Source organism: Dermochelys coriacea, chromosome 4, assembly GCF_009764565.3.
Source record: "Dermochelys coriacea isolate rDerCor1 chromosome 4, rDerCor1.pri.v4, whole genome shotgun sequence".
NCBI lineage: Eukaryota > Metazoa > Chordata > Testudines > Dermochelyidae > Dermochelys > Dermochelys coriacea.
The window spans coordinates 123,438,642-123,447,545 of NC_050071.1; the positions used below are offsets into that span (position 1 = coordinate 123,438,642).

General features: G+C 39.4%; 1 long non-coding RNA gene across 2 annotated transcripts in view; it reads right to left on the bottom strand.

The window, feature by feature from the left end:
- Positions 1–8,492, bottom strand: part of LOC122459713 — a 78,026-nt gene extending 69,534 nt beyond the window's left edge. Inside the window, exons 1-2 of one of the 2 annotated variants that reach the window (XR_006280569.1) lie at positions 8,307–8,492; positions 3,130–3,220 (exon numbers count right to left, since the gene is read on the bottom strand). This is a non-coding gene — a long non-coding RNA (uncharacterized LOC122459713). The remainder of the gene's footprint in view (positions 1–3,129; positions 3,221–8,306) is intronic. The other variant, XR_006280568.1, reaches the window with a different exon arrangement.
- Positions 8,493–8,904: the final 412 nt, after the last annotated feature.

Below are 8,904 nucleotides of genomic sequence, written 5' to 3' on the forward strand. Positions count from 1 at the left end.
CCCAGTACAGATCCTTGGGGAATCCCGTTATTTATCTGTCTCCACTGTGAAAATTGACCATTTATTCTTACTCTTTGTTTCCTATTTTTTAAACCAGTTACTGATGAGAGGACCTTCCCTTTTGTCCATTGCTTTGCTTATGAACCTTTAGTGAGGAAGCTTTTCAAAGGCTTTCTGAACGTCCAAGTACATTATATCCACTGGATCACCCTGTCCATATGTTTTTCAACACCTTCAAAAAAATTCTAATAGATTGGCGAGGTATGATTTCTCTTTACAAAAGCAATGTTGACTTTTCCCCCAATATATCATGTTCAGCTGTGTCTGATAATTCTGTTCTTTACTGTAGTTTCAACCAATTTGCCTGGTACTGACGTTAGGCTTACTGGCCTGTAATTGCTAGAATCTCCTCTGGAGTCTTTTTATTAAAATTGGTATCACATTACCTATCCACCAGTCATCTGGTACAGAAGCAGATTTAAATTATAACTTACATACCACAGTTAGTAGTTCTGCAATTTCATATTTGAGTTCCTTCAGAACTCTTGGGTGAATACCATCTGGTCCTGGTGACTTATTACTGTTAAATTTATCAATTTGTTCCAAAACCTCCTCTACTGACAAGGTGCCTGCTTTGAATCCAGAGTACACAAGAGCCACATCTGGAGGTGATAAAGGAGAGCAGATTGGGACAAGTAGCCTGGGAAGAATGGAGGCTGGGGAGGGGCAGGGAAACTGGGATGGAGGCTTAAGGTGGCGTGGGGAAAATGGGACTGGATGGGCAAAGAGAATGAGGGAAGAGCAAAGTACAAAACTGGTTGGGCAAAGGGGTTATTTGGGAAACCTTTGTTCTGGCATTTCCTAACTTCTGAGTGCTTCACTTTGCAAACTTAATATTCTTTTAGTGTAGTGAGTATGTGTGTAAAATATGTTGCAAACAAAAAGTAAAAGATGGAGCATCATTTTGAGCTTAACTAGAACATAGAGAAATGTAGATGTACTGCCTTGCTCAGATTTTGATCCAAGTATAAAGTCTCTTGTTTGTGTATGTGATTATTCTATTATGCTAATTGTCTTCTTTTTATCACAATAGTCGCATTAGACTCAGAGACCCTGCAGGCAAAGCCAGCTGCTAGCATGATGCACATTTTTAAAGGTCAAAAGTAGTTTGACCCTTTTTGTCCAATTGATTGTGTATCTCTGGACAATTTGTTTACACCAGTAGTTACATTTGCTGAGCCATCTACAGGGCTGATCCTGTAAAATGCTCAGCACCTCCTGAGAAGTACTAAGCGTTCCAGCTCCTGTTGAGGTTAGTGTGGATTAAGGGAGCTCAGCCCCTCACAGCATTGATCTTTACTGAAACTGTTGCAAATCAGGAGGCTTTTAATGGGGGTAACTTCTGTTTACAGACATTTATTGACTTTAGATCGATGACATTTTATTTAGTGCTGCTCAGAATTCAATTTAGATTTCAATACTTGCCTTAGGTTAACTTGAGTTCATAGAGCTTTTTTGGGAACAGCAAAGGATAGATTTTATTCTTGTCCCTTACAAGTGCAGAAAGAGATTCAGACACCGAAGAGATGGAAATGCTGGCAATTATTCAAAGATAAAACTTCTTGATTAATATAAAAAGTTTGCACATGCCTCCAGCTTCCTCTTTAAGGGCTACATTGCTTCTTTAAGGCACAGGCCTGTATGGTACACCACCCAGGATTTGCTCTAGGAGGCAGTGTGTCTCAAGACCACCACAATGCAAATTATTCACACAGCTCTCCCTATGTTCAGATTAGTAAATAACTGCCAACAACATGATATGGTAAATGTTGCTAAATGGCAATCACTGAAGGATTACAACAAGTAATCAAAAATAAAAGTTCATGGTTGAATAAGATCTTAGTTTTTTCCCTTGGTATAACCTAAATCAGGTTAGGCTGAGTATGAGTCAAGTTCACGTAGCATGTCAATTACTATGATTTCTAGAAAGATAAGTGAGTGTCCTCAAGACACCTATATTTCATTTGTATTTTCTACTGGTGAACTGGAGTCTTACATAATGTCTTGAACTTGTAGAATGCCTATAGCATTCCTAGAGGTTTATCTGCCTCAATAAAAGTCAGAATACTGAGGAAGATGCATTCTAAAATATCCCAGCCAAGGTTTGTCTGAGGCAAGCAAATCGAGTGCTCATGAACAGATCAGTGTGATACATTTTCCTCAAAACATGCAAAGCTCACATGGTTTGGGGTTTTCCTTCTTACACAGCTGAAATTTAGCAGCTTTGGCAAAAATGTCATTAAGGTTCATGAGCAGTTTGAATAAACTTAGGCCTAGTTGTGAGTGAAGCTGGTTTAATTTATTGTTTCATATTGAAGACATGTAAAAGATGTTTGATTTTGCAGAGATTTGGTAGAAATCCAAGTGAAACTCAGGAGTTTCAACTGAGTAACAATTTGAGTGTTGGGGTCTATCTGAGTCCCACCACACAAAAGAGAAATTGGAGAGTGAAAGGGTGAACTAACATGAACGAAACCCAGTGAGAATTAGACTGGTTGGTCTGGATGCTGTCAAGTGTTAGAATTTGTGGTTCAGATTACTACCCAAATCCGAAAAGCATCAACATTTAAGATCCTGTATTCAACCCAAAATGATGTAATAGCTGTTCTCAGTAGATTTATGCCATTTCCATCTTTCCCCCATCAAAATCCTCCAGGGCTCAAAATAAAGAGGTTGGATATCTGCATAGTTGGATATCTGAAATAATCATGGGTTTCAGAGTAACAGTAAATTTGTTAGTCTCTAAGGTGCCACAAGTACTCCTTTTCTTTTTGAAATAATCATGCAGCCATCACAAGAAAAAAAAACAAAACAAACAAACTACAGAGCTCAGCTAGAGCACTCACAATTAGAAACATGCCTTGGCTATCCTGAAGAGCAGATAGATGGTTTCTTCCTTTCTCAGAAGGAACCCTAAAATATTTTAGGGTTCACTTTGTAAATCCATTATATCCTTTTTACATATTTGTTTCTAATTAAAATCTCAAGCAAATTTTGCAGAGAGACATGAAAAGGGGATTCTATTTTTAAGAAGCATAACAACAAAAGAAAAAAAAAATCAAGTCTTACCTGAGGATTTGAAGCTTGTAGAAAAGATGCAGTGATAATTGTAGGTACTATCATCATCATATTATCATTTTCAACTAATCTGGTATTCAATCTGCAAAATAAATTGACAAGAAATGTCATCAGCGTCAAATTAACATTTTAAACCTATTAGAAAACACTGCTCGCCTCATATTACAACAAAATCAATGGGTCAGTTTAGGAAAGTCATTCACTATCATGCCATAGACAATGACTCCTGTTTTAAGATTTACCAAAGTTCACAGGTCAATGAAGTAGGAGGATCTCTGCTTGTCTTAACCCTTAGTAATAACCTAATGGAGCAAAAAACTAAGTTTTAAGTGCTGATAATTTAGTCTATGAAATTCATGCTTTTTTGACCCTGAACCAAGAGACAAGAGAATCTCATCTTGTCTTCAATTAAATGTAAAGCTCTTTTAAACACCTTATCTGAGCCAGGATTCACAAGGTCCTATTATTTTTAATGCACTCTTTTAAATTGCAGTATAAATAACTGTACAGATCCTGGATGTGGCAGATGAATTTTTCACAACTGTAGGGTAAAATCCTGATCCCTTCTGAAGTCAATCAGACAAGTCCCCATTGATTTCAATGGGGCCTGGATTTTATCTATGTTGTTTTGCAATCATGGGACTCTGTCTTGTCCTTACTAAACACATGCAATTCCCAATGTTGCCATTGACAGGAATACACTATTTAGGGGCTGAAGGCAGCGTGAGAAGAGAGAAATGGGATGGTCTGAAGGCGATAGCTGACTTGGGTTATACAATAAATCTTCATTATCTGGTAAAGCCCACATGGAGTATTAAAAACCATTATTAGCATGAGTTAATGGGCTGTATAAGCCCATGGCTGTGTCCAAACTGCAGTATCCCATTTATATTCATAGTGCCTTTCCACTAGGGCTCTCCAAAAAACAAACACTGCTTCAGAGGCAGGTCCAAAATATGGGTGGGGGGAAGAGGGGGGTTGGGGAAGGGAGTGAGGGGAGAATTGTTTGGGGCTGACCTAAAATGAAAATGTTTAGAAATTTTTGGTGAACTGAAATGTTTTAAAAAAGTTTCATTTCAATTATGAAGGGCTTTTTACATTGTTTTAAATTAAAACCGAGGGAAACTCCAACATTTTAAAACATTTTTCTTCCTTGAAAGAAACAATTCACTGAAATTGACTTGATTTCACAAATTGTTTCGATTGACCTCAACCTGTATTTTTGTGGTGAAAAAAGGTTTCAAGTGAAAAATTCCACCTAGCTCTAGTTTAGACTATGTAAAACCCAGTGCTTAATTCGTGCCAGGGCTGAGCCCTGGCACCTCTAAGCTTGACAGTTCATAACCCTGGCACCCTGGGCTTCCCCCATCAGTTATGAAAGTAAAAAAATTGCTTGAGCCCTGGCACCTCTTTCATTACAAACTAAGCACGGGTAAAACCATAAAACTAGTAGTTACTTCGGATTGCATAAATGTAACGGAGATTAGAATCTGACCCCTTAATTCATTTTAAAGATACAGAAGAACAGAAAATGCCAGTCAATACTGTCAAGAATTCAGAGTTGTTTTAGCCATGCTGGTCCCAGAATATTAGAGAAACAGAGTGGGTGAGGTAATAGCTTTTATTCAACCAACTTCTGCTGGTGAGAAAGACAAGCTTTTGAGCTATGCAGCGCTGATGAGCCAATAAAAGATATTACTTCATCCACCTTGTCTCAGGAAATCAATGGTGATTTCTTTTTATTTTGTTTGTGAGCCTACAGTTCTTTGTCAAGAAGGATGGGGCTTGCATCGTGACTCTGTATTACATTGCGCAGACTTTCAAAAGCTTTCAGCATTGCCCTAGCAGTGCTCAGTCAATGCTGAGTACTTCTGAAAATTCCACCCTGCATCAACAAGCAGTGATGTTTCATCTAAAGCCGGTTCATAGCTACATTGAGGCCCTGATCCTGCAAAGCCTTATGCACATGTTTACCTTTAAACATTCCCTTGAAGTCAATGGGAGCATGCATGTGTTTAAAATTAAACACCCATGTAAGTGTTTGCAGGATCAGGGTCCAAACAGAGAGAGAACTAAAGTTAGACACAAAATGCAAACATAAACCTTACCTTTATTTGGCAATAGCATGTCTGTCACAGTATCATCATCATCATCATCACCACCACCACCACCACCACCACCTCCTATTAGATGCATTACCATAACCTTAGGAGCTCCAGTCATGGACCAAGACCCCATTGTGCTAGGAACTGTATAAGTACAGAACAAAAAGATGGTAACTAAAGTCATGGCTTTCTTTCGCTAAAGATAATATTCATGAATGGAGCTTATTGGCAGGGGGGGAAAAAAAAAAAATCACAAAATGAAATTTGCAGGAATGTCAACATTTTCAAAAGCATTTTCACCCTATTCATTTTCAAGATTTTTCATTCTTCTACATTTTCTGCTGAATTTTTATGAAATAGTTGTTTCAAAAATCATTAATTTTCAAAAACAATTTTTATTTAGAAATGTAATTACATTTAAAATACAAACATGTAAATTATTTTCTACATCAACTCTAATTTCAATTTTGAAAAAAATCCCACCATGTGGTTAAGATGACCAGTCAAAATCAGCAATGGAAAGAAACCAAAACTAAAAATGTATAATGGACACTGAATGACAAGCAAGTGAAATATAAACCGCATGGATCCTCTTGGGTCTGACAGGCAACATGACAAGAAAAAAAAAAACACAGCTATGGACAACAAAGACATTTTGCCAGCTGCAATACTCTGATTTTATCGCAAGTCTTGCTGTTTAACTTTAAGCTTTTGCTCCTGGAGTCATGTGATTACATGAGAAACTGAGCTTCCACTTTTTAAAAATAATTAGTTTCTAGCCCTTCATGGCTGCAGGGAAAAGCTTGAAAGCATGAAGCCATGGTTTTTAGTGGCCTGAGTCATGATTTTTGCTTGGGGCAGATAATACTGTAACAGGCTGGATTTCTCATCAAAATTGTCTATTGGAAGCAAGAAAATTGTTGTGGAAAAATTTCACATTCAGACTTTGCTCCAAATATTTCTAACAGTTCTTATGCTATCTAGAGTAGAGGCTCCAGCATGAAATAACAGGTGAAAAGGGTGTGATTGTGGCTAGATTGCGCCTGTTATATGCCAACCTGTAATGGGAGCCCCAGTGCAGCATAGAACTACCCTGAGAGCACCAGCAACTACCTCCTGGTTCACATGGGGTGTTTGCCAACCACTACTTTGCAAGAGTGCAGCATAGTCCCTCCTATTATATGGCCAGCCAGCTCTGCTGGCCAGTTTATAAAGGGCAGACCACAGTCCCTCTTTCTCTCCACCATGCTCGCTAATGTGTGCCTCCCAGGGGGCAAAGGGGTGCTAATCAGAGAGCAGACACTATGCTCCCCTGATTGTGGAAGCTGCACTTTTCCAGGCCATAAAGACAGGGGGAGTACAGAGATTTCTTACTCCCTCTCTCCTACCATACACCCACGTAAGAGCTAGACAAAAATCTCAGCTTTCCTAAACATTTAAACAATGACGACAATATTCTGGAAGCTCTGTAAACCTGGTGCTATTTCCCTGTGATTCCATCCCCTTTGTCCCACTCAGATAGCCCAAAGGGGCAGTAACCTAGCTGCAAATGCCTAGCAAAAAAAAAATCCTGTTTGAAGCAGCCTGGGCCATAGGTCTCCAAACTCACCTTTTCATGGGGCATCCTTCTGCTTATCAAGGCAGAGAGAGCTTGCATAGAACTACTATGTTATTTGCATGTAAACAATACATGACTAACACACCAGTAACCAGAGCCTGGTGTTGCTGACTGCAATTCCCTGCTGTCCAGAACCATGCTTTCTATAATAACTTTGCTTTGAGCATGGCTGCAGATACCAATCACAGTGATTCCACACCGGTGTAGGGAGTGTGGTGGCTTGGGAGTAGTCCTCCAATGGTGTAGAATCCTACACCTGTAATGGAAATTAAAGCTGTCTGGCCTCAGGTTTTAATGTATTGGGGCCAGCTCTAGTCCTAAGAACCAGGAAGGTGAAAACAGCAATTTGGCTCCTCCTGTGCTCAGACCCTAGCCCATAATCTTGTTTACAGAACAAGCTACATTACGGTAGATGAACTGCAATTCACCTAACACAAACGTAAAAGCCATTTAAAAGCTATGCACCTGGAACAGTAACTCATCAAATGTAACTTGAGATATAAAACTATTATACCTCAGAGTGCTAGGATTCAACTCAAGTAGAAAACACAAGAAGAAGGTACCAACGGGCTCGACTTCTGCCCTCACATAATGTTCATGCAGTTCCTTCAACTGGGACCTGCAAACATATATCTGACAGCAAAATACCGCCACATGTTAGCAATTAGCATATACTGCTCAACAATAATATGGTAATAGTGGTAAAATTATTCAAGTCTTAGGCATCTTCTTTCAGGTCTGATGAGTATGTTTTTTCCCCTCTAGAACATGTTGGAACCTAGCAACTGATCCCAACTTAGATCAAACACAGAATGCAAGACAGTGATTAAAAGGCCCACTCCCACATTCCCTGTTCACACAACACTGCCCTTCAAGTCTCTGAAGTTTAGGTTTCCAACTGAGAACACTTTTTTAATTCCCAGCATCAGAATGTGCTTCTTTTTACCACTCTTCTTCTTGTATCCTGTGTTCTCCCTTCCTCTCCAACTGAGAAATCTTTACTTGATTTGGCTGATTCTTTACAGGTGGCATTAAGTGGAAATGTTTTTAACACAGCAAGAGCAAAGCTGAGTATGGTTTGCTTTTCCCCTCTTCCCCTCCCTCACCCAAATATGTGCAGTGGTGCTGCAACTAGGGGTGCTGGGGGTCCTGTTGCACTCCCTGGCTTGAAGTAGTAATAACAGACACCAAAGGCATGGTTTCCATCATCAGCACTCTTACCTATGTGTACAATGAAGTGAATTCTGCAGGTTAAAAATAATAAAGGCTTAAAGGGCCACATTTATAAGGGTATTTAGGTGCCAAAATACCTTTGAAAATCTACTCAAAGTCAAGGCACAGCCCCATGCAAGGGACACCCAAACACATTCAACCCTGCCTCAGGGAAATTTTAGTAAGATTCAGCCTAGAAAGGTACAATCTCTCCTCAGATACTTAATGCATACCAGGTGCTGGAGGGATCCTGTTTTTTCCCCTGCATGACTGGCCTATGGGCATATGTAGAAGAAGACTATGACTCTATCTTCTCCCCTCTGGGGCAGATGGAGAGAGCAGTCCCTGTACTCCCTTTAGAGAAAGGACTGCCATTGTGGCTAGCCCTACACAGGCCATAAAAGAGAGAGGATTCCTGTGGCCTCCTTTTCCACACACCTGACCTTAAATTAAATTAACTGGGCCAGACCCTCAGCTGGTCTAAATCAGCATAACTTCACTGAAGCCCAAAGAATTACTTCAGTTTTGACCAGAGAAGGTAGTGGTGAACCAGGTCTGCTATTGTTAAAAATTATGAGCTAGTTTCTGCTTTCACAAAAAGAAAAGGAGTACTTGTGGCACCTTTCAGTTATACCAGTTTAAATTGGGAATAAATCTGTTCACTACAATGGAGGCACTCCCAAGTAACTGAGCTTTTCTTGTGCAAGGACTGTAAGATAGGACTTTGTTTGTTTGGGGGTTTTTTTGTTTGTTTGTTTTGTTTTTTAAATTACATAGTATTTAAAAAGAAATTGGCTATACTGTGGAAACTTAATAGACGCCTGCTATATA